The sequence below is a fragment of the Dendrobates tinctorius genome, unplaced genomic scaffold, assembly GCF_039654945.1.
Source record: "Dendrobates tinctorius isolate UK_male_01 unplaced genomic scaffold, ASM3965494v1 ptg000158l, whole genome shotgun sequence".
NCBI classification, from domain to species: Eukaryota; Metazoa; Chordata; class Amphibia; order Anura; family Dendrobatidae; genus Dendrobates; species Dendrobates tinctorius.
Genome location: NW_027361825.1, coordinates 34055305 through 34073561, shown reverse-complemented (window position 1 = coordinate 34073561; position 18257 = coordinate 34055305). Strand labels below are relative to the sequence as shown.

At 47.7% G+C, this 18257-nt stretch overlaps 1 protein-coding gene across 2 annotated transcripts in view; it reads right to left on the bottom strand.

Annotated features, from left to right (window-relative positions):
* The window catches only part of LOC141052061 (uncharacterized), a 192747-nt gene extending 174792 nt beyond the window's left edge, over positions 1-17955 (bottom strand). For both annotated transcript variants that reach the window (XR_012220734.1, XM_073549253.1), the window contains exon 1: positions 17615-17955. The gene's annotated coding sequence lies outside the window, so the exon portion shown is untranslated. The remainder of the gene's footprint in view (positions 1-17614) is intronic.
* Positions 17956-18257: the final 302 nt, after the last annotated feature.

Below are 18257 nucleotides of genomic sequence, written 5' to 3'. Positions count from 1 at the left end.
CCCCTGAATCCGGCGATGTCTTTCTTTTGTTCCAGCTCCTCCCCGTTCCTGAGATATGGCCCCTGCTTCCCTGTATATCAATCTGGTATCCTTAGCCAAGGTTTGTCTTGAAGAACACGCCCACAGAGAACCATTGAGGACCACGCCCACTTTGCTAACAACACTAGATTTACATACAGGGAAGAAGGGGCCATATCTCGGGAGCAGAAAGGTGCAGAAACAAAAGAAACACAGTGACAAGATTCAGGTGAACAGCGGAATTTACACTAGGAAAAAAAAATACATATTTATGGTAAGTGATAGGTCTTCTTTAAATTGAAGGGTGGTAACGCATATGCATTGCCACTCCATTCAAAGTCCATGGGGGCTGATAGAGACATCCGACTACAGTTCTTGGCTTTATCCTGTAATCATGTAGAAACTGTATATAGGAGGTACCGCACATGCAAGGACAACACTACATTTAAAAAGGGACATGTGTCACCTGTTCTGGATGTTAGAGGTCAGTCCCCCATGGTTAGGCGATGCATGTTCATACCACAATACCCTTTTAGCTGAAGCCCCATACAGGCTCTGGGCACACAGCCCTGCTGTACATATGAGCCCTTTGGTACATTGGCATGGAAAAGTTTGGGCACCCCTGGTTAAAATTACTGTTAATGTGAACAGTTAAGCAAGTTGAGGATGAAACTATCTCTAAAACGGCTAAAGTTGAAGATGACACATTTCCTTTTATTTTAAGGCAACAACCAAAATAAATAAGAATATGTATATCATCTTATACATTTTAAATATTACACCAAGGAAAATGGGCAGATGCAAGTGTTTGGGCACCCTATATGGTTAGTACCTAGTAGCGCCCCTTTTAAAAGTATCACAGATTGTAAATGCTTTCTGTAGCTAGAGAAGAGTCTTTCAATTCTTGTTTGAGGGATTTCATTCATTCTTCCTTTGAAAATTCTTCCAGTTCTGTGACATTCCTGGGTAATCTTGCATCCTCCGCTATTTTGAGGTGTAGTCACAGATTTTCAATAATGTTCAGATTAGGGAATTGTGAGGGCCATTGTAAAACCTTCAGTTTGCGCCTCTTGAGGTCGTCTATTGTGGATTTTGATGTATGGTTAGAATCATTATCCATTAGAAGAAGCCATCCTCTTTTCAACTTCAGCTTTTTTACAGATGGCGTTATGTTTGCATCAAGAATTTGTTGAAATTTCCTTGAATCCATTCTTCCCTCTACATGTGAAATGTTCCCCGTGCCATTTGCTGCAACACAACCTCAAAGCATGATTGATCAACACCCGTACTTAATGGTTGGCAAGGTGTTCTTTTCCTCAAATTCTGTGCCCTTTTTCTCCACACATGCCTTTGATCATTGCGGCCAAAGAGTTCTATTGTAACCTCATCGGTCCATAGGACTTGTTTAAAAAAAGTATCAGGCTTATTTAAATTTTCTTTTGCATAATTCTGATGCTGAATTTTATGATGAGGATGCAGGAGAGGTATTCTTCTGGTACAAAAAGAAAAAAGAGGATGGCACTCACCATTCTGATGTGATAAATTTATTGCAAGATAAAAAGCATTGGTTGGCTTGGGAGCAATGTGTAGATTGTGGACAGTCCACAGTCTACACATTGCTCCTGAGCCAATGCTTTTTATCTTGCAATAAAGTTATCACATCAGAATGGTGAGTGCCACCCTCTTTTTTCTTTTTGTACCATACAGTCTTGTGTGTCTTTTCAGGATTGAGCACCCGTTCTGTGGGTAATTGGCGCTCAGTTTAGGTGTGTGAATTGCACCTGCTGCAATGGTGATATATTAAGGTGGTTGCAGCAGTGCCGAATTTACTTTCTTTTTTTGAGGTTTTCTTCTGATCACTCTTCTATGAAGGCCATATTTGTGCAGGTGTCTCTGAACTGTAGAACAATGTACCACAATTCCAGAGTCTACTAAATCTTTCTGCAGGTCTTTTGCAGTCAAGCGGGGGTTCTGATTTGCCTCTGTAGCAATTCTACAACCAGCTATCACTGAAATTTTGCTTGGTCTTGGAGACCTTATCTTGACCTCCACTGTTTCTGGAAACTGACATTTCTTAATTACATTTCAAACTGAGGAAAGGGCAACTTGAAAATGCTTTGCAATCTTCTTATAGCCATCTCTTGCAGCTGCTTAGAACCCATGGATGCTGCTTTTTGGCACAAGGTTAGAGGAGGCTGGGTTTTTATAAAGTTGGAAAATTTGCATCACCTGGCCTTTCCTAATGATGATAGTGAACAAGCCATAACCCTAACAGGCTAATTTACGTCTGAAACTTTGGTCAAAGTTATCTGAGCACACAAATCTCCAAGGGTGCCCAAATTTTTTCATCTGCCCATTTTCCTTTTTGTAATTTTTTAAATGCAAAAAGACAATTTTTTGGCCTAAAACACAAAGGAAATGTGTCATCTTTAACTTTAGCCCTTTTAGAGATTATTTAATCTTCAACTTACTTACCGTAACTGTTCACAATGACAGACTTTTACATGCCACTGTATATGTCATTTTCTTTGGCTGGCATTGCCGTCGATATGTTGAGCACACTTAGAGTGTAATCATCACAAGCACCAAACTCTATAAGCCGTGCAACTACTACCACCAGGTGCTAACTGTTCCCTCTAAACCCCAATGACCTTCAAGGAGTAAAACCTGGCAATGGCACCTTGTCAAAACACATGCAAACATGGCTTGGTTACTTAGCAAAACCTTGTCACTACCAGCAGCCTCCATAAACTGTGGGAGAGGAACAACTGGGGGATGAAGGTGCTGACAGAGAAGCTATGACCTATATCCAACAAGGTGCAAAACATGACAGCTGCACCTTGTGAAATCATATCTAATCATCGGAAAGCTAAACCCAGGGACTTGGTGGTTATTTAGTGACTTACAGAAGGTGGTGGTTTATAGGGGGGCACTCGGCTGACACTACTGATCTGCCACTTAGCTGGAACTATTCACAGGGATATTGTCACGACGTCTCTGCATACTCACCCGGCCATCGCTCCCACGCTGCAGCCCCTCGCCGCCCGACAGCCACGGCGGTCACCTCTGACAGGCGCGCGGCCGACGGCGTCTTTGCATGCAATGCGCATGCGCCATAGGCCGTGGCCGCGCCTCCCTTCTGCTTCTGGTGCTCCGGCTATGCCCTGACCCGGAAGCACCCCCTGACCAATGGCAGACCAGACAGGGGCATATCAGGCCACTTCCCCCTAAGGGAGGCGCCTGATCATTGTGTTTCCTAGCACACTGGGCCTCGCTTCATCATGTGCTCTCTGCAGTCCCGTTCTCGTCTGCTCCCTGCAGCAGCCTCTCAGTCCTGTTATCCGAGTTCCCTGCTGTATTCCTCAGTCCTGCCTCCGGTGCTCCCTCCGTCCTTCTCCAGTCCTGCCTGCGGTGTTTCTGTTCCATCCTGCTCCAGTCCTTCCGTCCTACTCCAGCCCTGCCTCCGGTGTTCCTGTTCCATCCTGCTCTAGTCCTGCCTCCAGTGTTCCTGTTCCATCCTGCTCCAGTCCTGCCGTCCTACTCCAGTCGTGCCTCCGGTGTTCCTGTTCCATCCTGCTCCGGTCCTGCCGTCCTACCCCAGTCCTGCCTTCAGTGTTCCTGTTCCATCCTGCTCCAGTCCTTCCGTCCTACTCCAGCCCTGCCTCCGGTGTTCCTGTTCCATCCTGCTCTAGTCCTGCCTCCAGTGTTCCTGTTCCATCCTGCTCCAGTCCTGCCGTCCTACTCCTGTCGTGCCTCCGATGTTCCTGTTCCATCCTGCTCCAGTCCTTCCGTCCTCCTCTAATCCTGCCTCCTGTGTTCCTGCTCCAGCCATCCCTCCACGTTCCAGTCTACTGTCTTACTCCATTCCTGTTCCCCGTGTTCCAGCTCTGTCCTGTCATCTACACTTCAGTCCCTCCACGTTCCAGTCTACAGTCTTACTCCACGCCTGTCCCCTGTGTTCCAGCTCTGTTCTGTCATCTACACTTCAGTCCCACAGTCCTACTCCAGTCCATCCTGAGCCACCCCTCTCGGTACCGGCTACCGTGGTATTCGAAACCCTGGGCCTGCTCCTAACGTTCCCTGTATAGGGGTCGGTTCCACCTAGCAGCTCGCCCTGGGCCCCTCGATGCCACTGCCTAGAGGGTCCACTCCTGGAGATTCCAGCTCCAGACCAGCCACGCTAACAGTACGATCAGGCCATGGACTCCGCCGGTACTACTGCTGCTACCCAGAAAGAGTTACTCTTCCTGTGGGAGAATCAGGGACGCATTATGTCTGTCATGAAGTCTATGGACACCCGTTTGTCGGCCCTGCAGGTGGCCGATCCTGGAACTGCCACTTTACTGGCCAGTCTTCAACAGGAGCTGGGCCAGCAACAAGATACTCAAGCCCATATTTTGTCTCACATGGCCTCCTTTGATAGCCGCTTGTCGGCTCTACACTCTGCCGCCACAGCTGACTCCTCCCTCTGCTCCTACAGCTCTCCCGACGCCCCGCCTCTCCAAACCGCCTCGCTTCACTGGGGATCCTAAGCTCTGCAGGGGGTTCTTAAATCAGTGTGGCCTCCACTTTGAATGGTTGCCGCAGCAATATCCCTCTGACCTCTGACTGGGCCAAAGTAGCCTTCATTATGTCCCATCTGGAGGGAGAGGCCCTGTCCTGGTTGAATCCCCTCTGGGAACGTGACGATCCCGTTGTCTCAAGTCTTCCGGTTTTCTTGGATACTTTTCACAGGGTCTTCGATGAGCCGGGTCGGTTAGCTGCTCTCACCGAATCACTCTTTAACCTACATCAGGGTTCTCTCACGGTCGGTCAGTATGCTATCCGCTTTCTCCTCCGAGCTCGGCTGGAATAACACGGCTTTGGTAGGGGCGTTCTGGCGCGGTCTTTCAGGCAGAATAAAAGATGAACTCGCAGGTCGAGATACCCCGACCACCTTAAAGGACCTTATCTTGCCGGCTACCCGCATTGACCTACGCTTCCAGGAGCGCACTCGAGAGTCAGAGAGAGACAGGAGATCCACCAGGCCAGCTCCCTTTTTCACCCGTTCTGTCAGTCCTCGTTCGGCCGGGTCTTCTTCTTCCTCCTCGGTCGAGCCCATGCAGATAGACAGTCTCAACTTGGCCAAGTTGCGTCAGCAAGAGAGGCTGGCACAAGGTCTGTGCCTTTATTGCGGAGCTTCATTGCACTATATCCGCACCTGTCCTAAGAGACAGGGAAACTCCTCCGCCTAGGTCAGGTAAGAGAGGCCTCCCTAGGTGACGATGATCCCTCTCAACCTCTTACTATTTCTGTGCTTCTGGTTTCGGGGGAGAGACGTGGGTCCGAGGTGGCCTACGTGGATTCGGTCTCGGCAGGTAACTTCATTCGGCCAGAAGAGGTGGACAAATACCAAATTCCCATGGTTGCTCTATCTAACCCTCTCCAGATTGCCGCCGTGGATGGCAATCCGATACAGGTGACCGTCACCTTGGTCACTGAAGAAGTGGAGTAGCAAGTCGGTGCCTTACATCGAGAGAAGATAGCCTTTTACGTTTTGCCTAAGCTCTCCCACGCCATTCTACTCGGTCTCCCATGGTTAAGGACTCATCAGCCTGTTCTCGACTGGTCTTCTGGGGAGATACTCCGCTGGGGACACCCGTGCCAAGCTCACTGTCTGACTCCTGTCCGCCTGGCGGCCGCTCCTTGGCCACCCCCAGACCTTCCGGGTCTCCCTCCAGCCTACAGTTCCTACGCTGATGTCTTTGATAAGAAGGAAGCGGAGGTCCTTCCTCCACACCGGCCTTTTGACTGCCCAATTGAACTTGTTCCCGGTTCAACCCCCCAAGGGGCAGAATCTACCCCCTGTCTCCCGCTGAGACCACAGCCATGTCCGAATACGTCCGGGAGAACCTCGCCAAAGGCTTTATATGGAAATCCTCGTCGCCCGCGGGAGCCGGGTTTTTCTTCATCAAAAAGAAGGACGGAACTCTGCGGCCGTGCATTGACTATAGGGGCTTGAATGAGATTACCATCAAGAACAGGTACCCTCTTCCACTCATTCCAGAGTTGTTTGACTGTCTCAGAGGGGCTCGGGTCTTCTCCAAGCTGGACCTCAGAGGAGCCTATAATCTGGTCCGTATACCCGCTGGAGACGAGTGGAAGACGGCTTTCAACACTCGAGACGGCCATTGCGAGTATCTGGTCATGCCCTTTGTTCTCTGCAATGCTCCTGCGGTGTTTCAAGAGTTCGTCAACGAGATCTTCCGGGACCTCTTGTACTCCTGTGTGGTCGTGTACTTGGATGACATCCTCGTCTTCTCGCCGGATCTCTCGTCCCACAGAAAGAGTGTCCGCTAGGTGTTACAGCATCTTCGGGAGAACCGCCTGTATGCGAAGATTGAGAAATGTCTCTTCGAACAGACCTCCCTGCCGTTTCTGGGATACATTATCTCCGACGCTGGACTAAGGATGGACCCCGAGAAGTTGTCTGCTCTTCTCAAATGGCCTCGCCCCGTCGGGGTAAGGGCTATACAACGATTTCTCGGATTCGCCAGTTATAACCGGCAATTCATATCTCAATTTTCCGCAAACACAAGGCCTATTTCTGCTCTCACCCGTAAAGGGACTACTCCCAAGGATTGGCCTCCGGAGGCTGAAGAGGCCTTTCTGACCCTAAAACGGGCTTTCTCCACGGCTCCGGTCCTGCATCGCCCGGAGAGCAACCGACCTTTTGTACTCGAGGTGGACGCTTCCTCAACAGGTGCCGGGGCAGTATTGTCCCAGAGATCCGCCTCCGGTCATCTGCACCCTTGTGGCTTCTTCTCGAAGGCCTTTTCTCCATCCGAGTGTAACTACTCGATCGGCGACCGGGAACTTCTGGCCATCAAGTTGGCCTTGGAGGAGTGGCGTCACCTCCTGGAAGGAGCTGTCCATCCCTTTGTCATCTTCTCGGATCACAAGAATCTGGCCTATCTCCAGTCTGCCCAGAGACTCAACCCTCGTCAGGCCAGATGGTCCTTGTTTTTCGCCCGATTTGACTTCGAGCTCCGTTTCCGTCCCGACAACAAAAATACCAAAGCCGACGCTCTGTCCAGGGTCTACCAGCCACACGAAACCACGGAGGAACCCTCGCATATCATTGACCCCACTAGGATTATCACAGTGGCTCCAGTGAACTGGCTTGCTCCTCCTCCTGGCAAAACGCTTGTGCCTGAGAACCTCAAGCGAAAGTCCTCCTATGGGGGCACTCCTCCAAACTGGCCGGCCATGCTGGGACTAAGACGACCCTGGATCTTATCGCGCATCACAACTGGTGGCCCACGCTTCGCCAAGATGTACTCGATTTTGTGGCTTCTTGTCCATCCTGTGCAAAAATCAAAGTGCCACGAAGACCTCCTTCCGGCTTGTTGCTGCCGTTGCCTGTCCCTGCGGTTCCTTGGGAAAACATCGCCATGTATTTCATCACCGACCTACCCTGTTCTTCTGGCTGCACAGTCATCTTGGTGGTGGTGGATCGTTTTTCCAAGATGGCCCACTTTGTCCCTCTGCCCGATCTCCCCTCGGCTCTGGAGCTGGCCAAAGTCTTCATCAACCAAATCTTTAGACTCCATGGACTACCTCAACGCATTGTGTCAGACCGAGAGGTTCAGTTCACTTCCAAGTTCTGGTGATCACTTTGTAAGCTCATGAACATTTCCCTTGACTTCTCCTCGGCCTACCATCCACAGTCCAACGGGTAAGTGGAGCGTACCAACCAGACGTTGACTGGGTACCTACGTCATTTCTCCAATGCCCACCAGAATGATTGAGTTGACTTACTTCCCTGGGCAGAGTTCGCTTACAACAATCATGCTGGCGAGTCCTCGGCCAAGTCTCCATTTTTCATTGTGTTCGGCAGACATCCTGGTGTTCCCCTTCCAATAACCCCTGCCTCCTAGGTACCTGCGGCCAACACTTTGTCCTTCGAATTTTCCAAGATTTGGGCCGAGACCAACACGTCTCTCAAGAAGTCCGCTGATCGGATAAAGAATTATGCCGACAAGAAGAGATTGGATCCTCCACCCTATCGTGTCAGGGACAAGGTCTGGCTCTCGTCCAGATTCATCCGGTTGAAACTGCTTCCTACAAGTTGGGGCCACGCTACATCGGTCTGTTTGAAATTCTTGGACGTATCAACGAAGTCACCTACAAATTGAGGTTGCCTGCTTCGCTCCGGGTCCCGAACACCTTCCACGTCTCTCTCCTGAAACCTGTGGTGCTGAATCGCTTGCCTGATTCCAGTCCTCAGCCGGTGGGTGCCGATGATGTCTTTGAAGTGGAGGACATTATCGCCATGAAGAAGGTTAGAGGTAGGACATTTTTTCTTGTTGACTGGAAGGGCTTTGGTCCTGAGGAGAGATCCTGGGAACCTCGGGAGAATATCAATGCTCCTCGTATCCTCAAGAGATTTCTTGCTAATCTCCGGGGAGGGCGGCTTAGGGGAGGGGGTACTGTCACGCCGTCTCTGCATACTCACCCGGCCATCACTCCCACGCCGCAGCCCCTCGCCGCCCGACAGCCACGGCGGTCACCTCTGACAGGCGCGTGGCCGATGGCGTCTTTGCATGCAATGCGCATGTACCATAGGCCGCGGCTGCGCCTCCCTTCTGCTTCTTGTGCTCCGGGTGCCCTGACCGGGAAACACCCCCTGACCAATGGCAGAACAGACAGGGGCATATCAGGCTGCTTCCCCCTGAGGGAGGCGCCTGATCGTTGTGTTTCCTAGCATACTGAGCCTCGCTTCATCGTGTGCTCTCTGCAGTCCCGTTCTCATCCGCTCCCTGCAGCAGCCTCTCAGTCCTGTTATCCGAGTTCCCTGCTGTATTCCGCAGTCCTGCCTCCGGTGCTCCCTCCATCCTTCTCCAGTCCTGCCTGCGGTGTTCCTGTTCCATCCTACTCCAGTCCTTCCGTCCTACTCCAGCCCTGCCTCCGGTGTTCCTGTTCCATCCTGCTCCAGTCCTGCCGTCCTACTCCAGTCCTGCCTCCGGTGTTGCTGTTCCATCCTGCTTCAGTCCTGCAGTCCTACTCCAGTCCTGCCTTCAGTGTTCCTGTTCCATCCTGCTCCAGTCCTGCCGTCCTACTCCAGTCCTGCCTCCGGTGTTCCTGTTCCATCCTGCTCCAGTCCTTCCGTCCTACTCCAGTCCTGCCTCCTGTGTTCCTGCTCCAGCCATCTCTCCAGTCTACTGTCTTACTCCATTCCTTTCCCCTGTGTTCCAGCTCTGTTCTGTCATCTACACTTCAGTCCCACAGTCCTACTCCAATCCATCCTGAGCCGCCCCTCTCGGAACCGGCTACCGTGGTACTTGAACCCCTGGGCCCGCTCCTAACGATCCCTGTATAGGGGTCGGTTCCACCTGGCAGCTCGCCCGGGGCCCCTCGGTGCCACGGCCCAGAGGGTCCACTCCTGGAGATTCCAGCTCCAGACCAGCCACGCTAACAGTTATTAAGAAGAAATTGCCACCAGGGCTCCCAACCATTACATGGTCAGGTTACCTGTGCCGGTATAATGGCACACAGTATTGCAGTGTTATGTACTCTGCATGGTGGTGTTGGCTATGATGTGCACAGTATCGGAGCAGTATGTGCACTGTGACCTTAATCACGGGAATCATTGTCAGTTGAAGTCTAATCTACTTGCATGTGCAAACACATACACTACACAGACAAGAGTATTGGGACCCCTGCACATTACAATAGGGGACAATATGTTATACACTGAAGGGGAGGAGCTGAATGTTATACACTAGGGGTGAGGGACTGGATGTTATACAGAACACCGAGGATGAGAGGCCTGATGTTATACACCAGGGGGCAGGGGATGGATGTTATACACGGGGGGGGGGGGAATGGGCCAGATGTTATACAGCACGGGAAATAGCACCAGATGTTATACACCGGATATGTGGGGTCAGGTGTTATATACCGGGGGTAAGGGTTACGGATGTTATACACTACGGTCGAATGTCATACACCGGGGCAATAGGCTGGATGTTATTCACCTGGGGTCATGGGGCCGGAGGATATACACTGGGGCAATGGGCCGGCTGTTATACCCTGGGGTCGGATGTTGTACACCAGGGGTAATGGCGCCAAATATTATACACTGGGGGTAATATTGCTGGATGTTATACTCCTGGAGTAATGGGGCCGCAGGTTATACACTGGGGCAATGGGACCAAATCTTATACACAGGAGGCGAGGGTCCGGATGTTATACAGCAGGGGAAATTGGTTGGATGTTATACACCGGGATAATGGGGCCAGATGTCATACATCAGGGTATTGGATGTTATACACTGGGAGGCACTGGGGCTGGATGTTTTTAACTGGGAGCATTGATCCTGAATGAAAATTCTGAATGCATTGATTAATCTGCAGGGCCTAATAGTTTGTCCTTATAGTGTATGATGTTACATGATGGGGGCTATATAGGCCATACAGTGGGTACGGAAAGTATTCAGACCCCTTTAAATTTTTTCACTCTTTGTTTCATTGCAGCCATTTGGTAAATTCAAAAAAGTTCGATTTTTTTTCTCATTAATGTACACTCTGCACCCCATCTTGACTGAAAACCCCCCCCAAAAATGTAGAAATTTTTGCAAGTTTATTAAAAAACAAATATCACATGGACATAAGTATTCTGACCCTTTGCTCAGACACGGATATTTAAGTCACATGCTGTCCATTTCCAAATGGAAGAAGTTTGAGACCACCAGAAGTCTTTCTAGACCTGGCCGTCCAGCCAAACTGAGCAATCGTGGGAGAAAAGTCTTGGTGAGAGAGGTAAAGAAGACCCCTAAGGTCACTGTGTCTGAGCTCAACAGATGCAGATGGGTGAAAGTTCCACAAAGCCAACTATCACTGCAGCCCTCCACCAGTCGGGCCTTTATGGCAGAGTGGGCCGACGGAAGCCTCTCCTCAGTGCCAGACATATGAAAGCCCGCACAGAGTTTGCTAAAAGAAAACACATGAAGGACTCCCAGACTATGAGAAATAAGATTCTATGGTCTGATGAGAGGAAGATAGAACTTTTTGGTGATAATTCTAAGCGGTATGTGTGGAGAAAACCAGGCACTGCTCATCACCTGCCCAATACAATCCCACATTGAAACATGGTGGTGGCAGCATCATGCTATGGGGGTGTTTTCAGCTGCAGGGACAGGATGACTGGTTGCAATTGATGGAAACATGAATGCGGCCAAGTACAGAAATATCCAGGATGAAAACCTCTTCCAGAGTGCTCTGAACCTCAGACTTGGCTGAAGGTTCACCTTCCAACAAGACAATGACCCTAAGCATACAGCTAAAATAACAAAGCAGTGGTTGGCTTCAGAACAACTCTGTGAACATTATTGACTGGTCCAGCAAGAACCCTGACCCATAGCCAATTGAGCATTTCTGGAGAGACCTGAAGATGGCTGTCCACCAACATTCACCATCCAGCCTGACAGAACTGGAGAGAATCTGCATGGAAGAATGGCAGAGGATCCCCAAATTCAGGTGTGGAAAAACTTGTTGCAACATTCCCAAGAATACTCATGGCTGTACTAGCGCAAAAGGGTGCTTCTACTCAGTACTGAGCAAAGGGTCTGAATACCTATGACCATGTGATATTTTAGTTTTTCTTTAATAAATTTGCAAAAATGTCTACATTTCTGTTTTTTTTCAGTCAAGATGGGGTGCAGAGTGTACATTAATGAGAAAAAAAACGAACTTTCTTGAATTTATCAAATGGCTGCAATAAAACAAAGAGTGAAAAATTTAAAGGGGTCTGAATACTTTCCATACCCACTGTATATACAGTTTGGGTTTGCATAGAATAAGCACTGGCCATCCCTGGTCTCCATTGATAAGGGGCAAGTACCCGAAACAGCTGTCTACAGATGGTGGTCTTTGCCTTTTGGCGAAGACTCTGGTAGACCTTGCCTGCAAATCTCTCTATGCCACCTTGGCAAGGAGAAACCGTAACCCTTAAACCTCAAATAAAAGCCTGTCTTTCTGGAAAGACTCAGGCAGGTTTGCCCTATAGGTCCCCCTACACAAGCTTAGTGGACTAAACAAGCAGAAACAGCACCGCGTAGATTTTAGGATCAAAGCATGTGGAAGAATGAGATAAGCACTAGCTAGGTTTTCACCAGTCACACAATAACATCCTTTTACATGTTTACAATGACAAGTTATTAAAGGAAGGAATGCAAAGAAAGCAAGTCATAAAGGGCCGGCGGTCATGTCCGTCTTCAGGATGTTCATAGACATAGCCTGTAGGGAAAGCTAGTAGGGACAAGTGAGGTCCCATAAAAAGTCTCATGGGATCTGTACACGGACTGTGATTAATGGAAGCATTGAAGTAAAATGACAAACTTCAGTGTAAAGACGTGTGAGCGATCCTCAGAGGTTCCTTCACCTCTGGGGTTATCAGTCATCGGAGATTGCACAGTATTACTATCGGGGAGACGTGTTATAAGATCACTCATCCTCGCCACACAGATGTAAAGGACATCAATAGCCATAGCGTGTAGAAACAAATATGTATTATGTCTCCATTTATCAATGGTCTCACATCATAGTGAAGCCCATAGCTCAGGGACATGGCAGCCCATCTGAGCACTATGACGATAATCGTAAGGTCTTATTTTCCATAAAGTTGTTTTTTTTCAGAGCTCTCGCAGATGGGCGTTTTTCAAAAATGCATTTGATCTGATTTTTTTTTTTTTTAAGACTTTGTGGTACTTGTAACAGGGGTGTCCAGGCTTAGGATTCAAGTCTGCAGTCAGTATGTGATTGCAGTCTTGTGAATCCTTAGGCCTCTTTCACACTTTAGGTTTTTGTGTCAGTTAAAATCCGCCAAAAAGGCGTAAAAGCGGATCCGTTCCTAACTGATGTGAACGGAAGGAGAGAGAGAGAGAGAATTTTATTCGTCCGCCAGAAAGGATTTCAGGGTTAATTTTCTCCCTGACTTCCTTTCTCCGGGCATGCGCAATGGAAAATGCGGATCCAACAACAAAAAAAAACCTTGCAAGGTCCGTCCAGGCATGCCGGCGGACGCAAAAAATTTGGCGGATCCTCACAAAAATGGATCCAACGGATGGCCATCAGTCAAGATCCGCCAGTAATGCAAGTCAATGGGGGAAAAAACGGATCGGCAAAAAAAAAAAATGGCAGATCCGTTTTTTTCAAAACCTGGCAGATTTTGACTGATGGTCAAAAACGGAAGTGTGAAAGAGGCCTAAGGCAATGTTCACACATTGCATTTTTGCTGCAGAAAACCCTGCTCTCTTGGCAGTAAAGAAGCTGCTTACAAAAAGCAGGTTTTGCTAAGTTTTTCAGGATCCCAAAGTTCAGCTTTGCTTCCACCACAGAAGCATGAACACAGGTCACCAATGCAAGACATATGTGAAAAAATTTTTAGGAAAATGTAACAGTGTGGGGAGGTGAATCAGTAGGCAATAGCTTACCTAAGGCCAGGTTTATACTGCATTAAGGCAGCCCGTTCAACGCATAGCGTTGACGAGCTGTGTTAACGCTATAGCATAACGCGATCGTGTTAACCTATACCGCTAGCGCAGATGCTTCATCTGCACTGGTGGTGACGGAGCTTCAGACGCTGCAGACCGCGTCCAAGGCTCCGTCACAGAATGACAGCACATCGCTAGCGCATGCCGATTATGGCATGCGTTAGTGAAGCGCCCGATAATAGGGGTTAATGACAGCGTTAACAGACTGCGTTACACCGTGGTGTAACGCAGTCCATCTAACGGACTGCCATACCGCAGTATGAACCCAGCCTAAAGGGCCTTTCTCACATAGCGAGATCGCTAGCGAAATCGATAAAACGTCACCGATTTTGTGACGCAACAGCGATCTTACCAGCGATCTCGCTTTGCGTGACACGTACCTGCGACTGGCCCCCCTGTTGGATATTGCTGATCGTGCTAGAATGTCCCAGGCCATTTTCTGATCGTTGGCGTCCCGCTGGCAGGCATGCATCGCTGTGTAGCGACATCACAGAACTCATGGACGCAGGCGGAAGTCGTCAGAGTCGCTGTGGTGTGACAGGTAACAGCGACCCCCGACGGATCGCTGTATCGCTGCTGCGTCGCTGGTGAGATCTGCATGTTTGGCAGCTCACTAGCGACCATTTAGCGATGCACCAGCGATCCTGACCGGGTCGTATCGTAGTCGGGATCACTGGTGCATCGCTAAATGTAACGGGACCTTAAGACATGGACAGAGCATTGGGTTTGTAGGACAAGGTTTACTTTCACACCTTGTTCGGCCAATGTTTTCTTTGTACACATCACTAAACTGTACTAATCCTATATTACCATGAACATTAAGGCATTATAGTTTAAACGTAAATAAATGTGTCTCGCATACTACTGTACATGCTTTTCTTCCACTAAAAATGCAGCAAAACCTGATACCTGCTTTTTTTTGCAGCAAGCTTACATTTACCCATTGCTTTCTATGGGTGCAAAAATGCAGAAAGAAGTGACATGTGGCATTTTGAAAAAAACAAGGTATTGCACAAAATACGGAGGACAAGAAAAAAAAAACCTGTGTGCATGAGATTTCTGAAATCTCAGACCTATGCTAGTACTGTAAAACAGGTGAAAATTTGCATAAAAAACAGAAAAAAAATGCAACATGTGAATATAGTCTACAGTGCGAACTCTGCACGCTGTCAGGATTCTCCAATGCAGGGAGCAGACGGTCATGTGACCACAAGTATGTAATTTGTATTTTTGGGGCTATATTCTGATTAGTCCAATACTAGTTAACTGAGGCTGAGCACATCTAGCAGCAGTTGACTACATGTATGCAAATCACATACTACCTGTTCCCTGAGAATCCTGAGTGTGCATTCCTGGACAACCCCTTTAATCAACCAGTCTATTTACACCCATGTTTTTTTTTTTTACAAAATGCATTTCAACATTATAAAGGGGGGGAGGGGGTCCAGGCTTGGGGTTCAAGTCTGCAGCCTCTCTGTGTGAATGTGCAGACTTGTGAACACTCAGTGTGCATGTGCTCAGGATTCTCTGGTTCCAGGAGCAGGTGTGTGCGTGACCACAGAATTTGCATACATACGATCACGTGCAGACTAGACATTTCGGCTAGGCTCGGACTGGCCCATAGGGGAACATGGGAATCCCCCCGGTGGGCCTCTGTGCAGATCTGGGCCCCCAACCCCATTGTAAGGGCAGTACTTGGCATAATTCACTTCATTCACTCTGTACAGAAAAAAAGCAGCATCTCATCAGTCATTAACCAAACTACACAGTCTATTAATATATAGAGATATAGGTAACTTTATGAACGAGGGTAGTGTAATATTTGTATGCAGGTGAAACATGGGCCCCCCCAAAGTCAGTGTTATTGGTGGGCCCTTGGCACCCCAGTCCAACACTGTTTCCGGCCTTGCTCTCAGGGCTGTGGAGTCGGTAAGCCAAACCTGCGACTCCGACTCCTCAATTTCCCTTACACCGACTCCAACTCCGACCCCACGACTCCGACTCCCACATATATTGCTTATATTTAAGTGAAACATTTTTTGTAGTACAATGTGAACATCAGACATTTAATCATTTCTATAATCCAATAATCAAGATATTTAGATAGAACATAATATCTATTTATTGGAATACAACTTTAGAACACAAAAAACTGTAATAAATTGTAAATATGTAATACACTGTATACATGTACATGTATACGGTACAGACCAAAGTTTGGACACACCTCATTCAAAGAGTTTTCTTTATTTTCATGACTATGAAAATTGTAGATTCACTCTGAAGGCATCAAAACTATGAATTAACACATGTGGAATTATATAATTAAAGTGTGAAACAACTGAAAATTATGTCTTATATTCTAGTTTCTTGAAAGTAGCCACCTTTTGCTTTGATTACTGCTTTGCACACTCTTGGCATTCTCTTGATGAGCTTCAAGTGGTAGTCACCAAAAATGTTCTTCCAACAGTCTTGAAGGAGTTCCCAGAGATGCTTAGCACTTGTTGGCCCTTTTGCCTTCACTCTGCGGTCCAGCTCACCCCAAACCATCTCGATTGGGTTCAGGTCTGGTGACTGTGGAGGCCAGGTCATCTGGCGTAGCACCCCATCACTCTCCTTTTTGGTCAAATAGCCCTTACACAGCCTGGAGGTGTGTTTGAGGCCATTGTCCTGTTGAAAAATAAATGAAGGTCCAACTAAACACAAACCGGATGGAATAGCATGCCGCTGCAAGATGCTGTGGTAGCCATGCTGGTTCAGTATGCCTTCAATTTTGAATAAATCCCCAACAGTGTCACCAGCAAAGCACCCCCACACCATCACACCTCCTCCTCCATGCTTCACGGTGGGAACCAGGCATGTAGAGTCCATCCGTTCACCTTTTCTGCGTCACACAAAGACACGGTGGTTGGAACCAAAGATCTCAAATTTGGACTCATCAGACCAAAGCACAGATTTCCACTGGTCTAATGTCCATTCCTTGTGTTCTTTAGCCCAAACAAGTCTCTTCTGCTTGTTGCCTGTCCTTAGCAGTGGTTTCCTAGCAGCTATTTTACCATGAAGGCCTGCTGCACAAAGTCTCCTCTTAACAGTTGTTGTAGGGATGTGTCTGCTGCTAGAACTCTGTGTGGCATTGACCTGGTCTCTAATCTGAGCTGCTGTTAACCTGCGATTTCTGAAGCTGGTGACTCGGATGAACTTATCCTCCGCAGCAGAGGTGACTCTTGGTCTTCCTTTCCTGGGGCAGTCCTCATGTGAGCCAGTTTCTTTGTAGCGCTTGATGGTTTTTGCCAATGCACTTGGGGACACTTTCAAAGTTTTCCCAATTTTTCGGACTGACTAACCTTCATTTCTTAAAGTAATGATGGCCACTCGTTTTTCTTTACTCAGCTGCTTTTTTCTTGCCATAATACAAATTCTAACAGTCTATTCAGTAGGACTATCACCTGTGTATCCACCAGACTTCTGCACAACACAACTGATGGTCCCAACCTCATTTATAAGGCAAGAAATCCCACTTATTAAACCTGTGAAGTGAAAACCATTTCCGGTGACTACCTCTTGAAGCTCATCAAGAGAATGCCAAGAGTGTGCAAAGCAGAAATCAAAGCAAAAGGTGGCTACTTTGAAGAACCTAGAATATAAGACATACAGTATTTTCAGTTGTTTCACACTTTTTTGTTAATTATATAATTCCAGATGTGTTAATTCATAGTTTTGATGCCTTCAGAGTGAATCTACAATTTTCATAGTCATGAAAATAAAGAAAACGCTTTGATTCAGAAGGTGTGTCTAAACTTTTGGTCTGTACTGTGTGTGTATATATATATATATATATATATATATATACATACACACACACACACATACACTATGACTTATCTCGGCTAAGATAAAGCCTAGATCCTCAGGCTACATTCACACTATGGGCTTAGCCAGGATCAAACCTTGGGGGGGGGGGGGGCAGAATCTCATACTGTTCCACAGAATTTCATACTGCACACCTCAGCTGCTGCAGAACCTCATACTGCACACCCCTACACTTGAAAATAAAGCCTGCACCTTAAGAAGATGTGGTGATGAATGCAGTCTATTTATTCCAACTATCAGTTGATGTTGATGTTACTGAAGACGAGCAATGCCTGTCCTGGGCGTCCTTTTGGGCAGCTATGAGGTGTACCTGACTGGTGCTAAAAAAAAAAAAGGAGTGTTAGTCTGTGTGCTATCCGGCTTTCATTCTTTTTGGTACAGATATGATATGGATAGACAGATATGGATAAATGGATATATAGATAGAGCAGATTTCTAATCTGCTTTTGCTATTGAAAACATTATCTATGAGCTCAAAAACCTTTCAGGTGATGCGGTTTTTTAAAAAGCTGATCTGCTTTTGCAACTGAAAAACGTATCCTCAAAAAACGCGGGAAAAACGCTGTGTGTGAATGTAGCCTTAGATCAGGAATAGAACAGACATTTCATAACTTTCCCAAATTCCTATGAAAAAACATTCAGCACATCCTGCATTGAACTACTGTACCCAATTTATTATATATTTTAGGAGTCGGACCATTTTATACCGACTCCACCAAAATGAGCACCGACTCCACAGCAATTTGCATACTTCTAGATACATTCTGACTAAACATGTCCAGCTTCACTCAATTCAATTGTATAGAGCAAGCAGCTCTATACAATTGAATTGAGT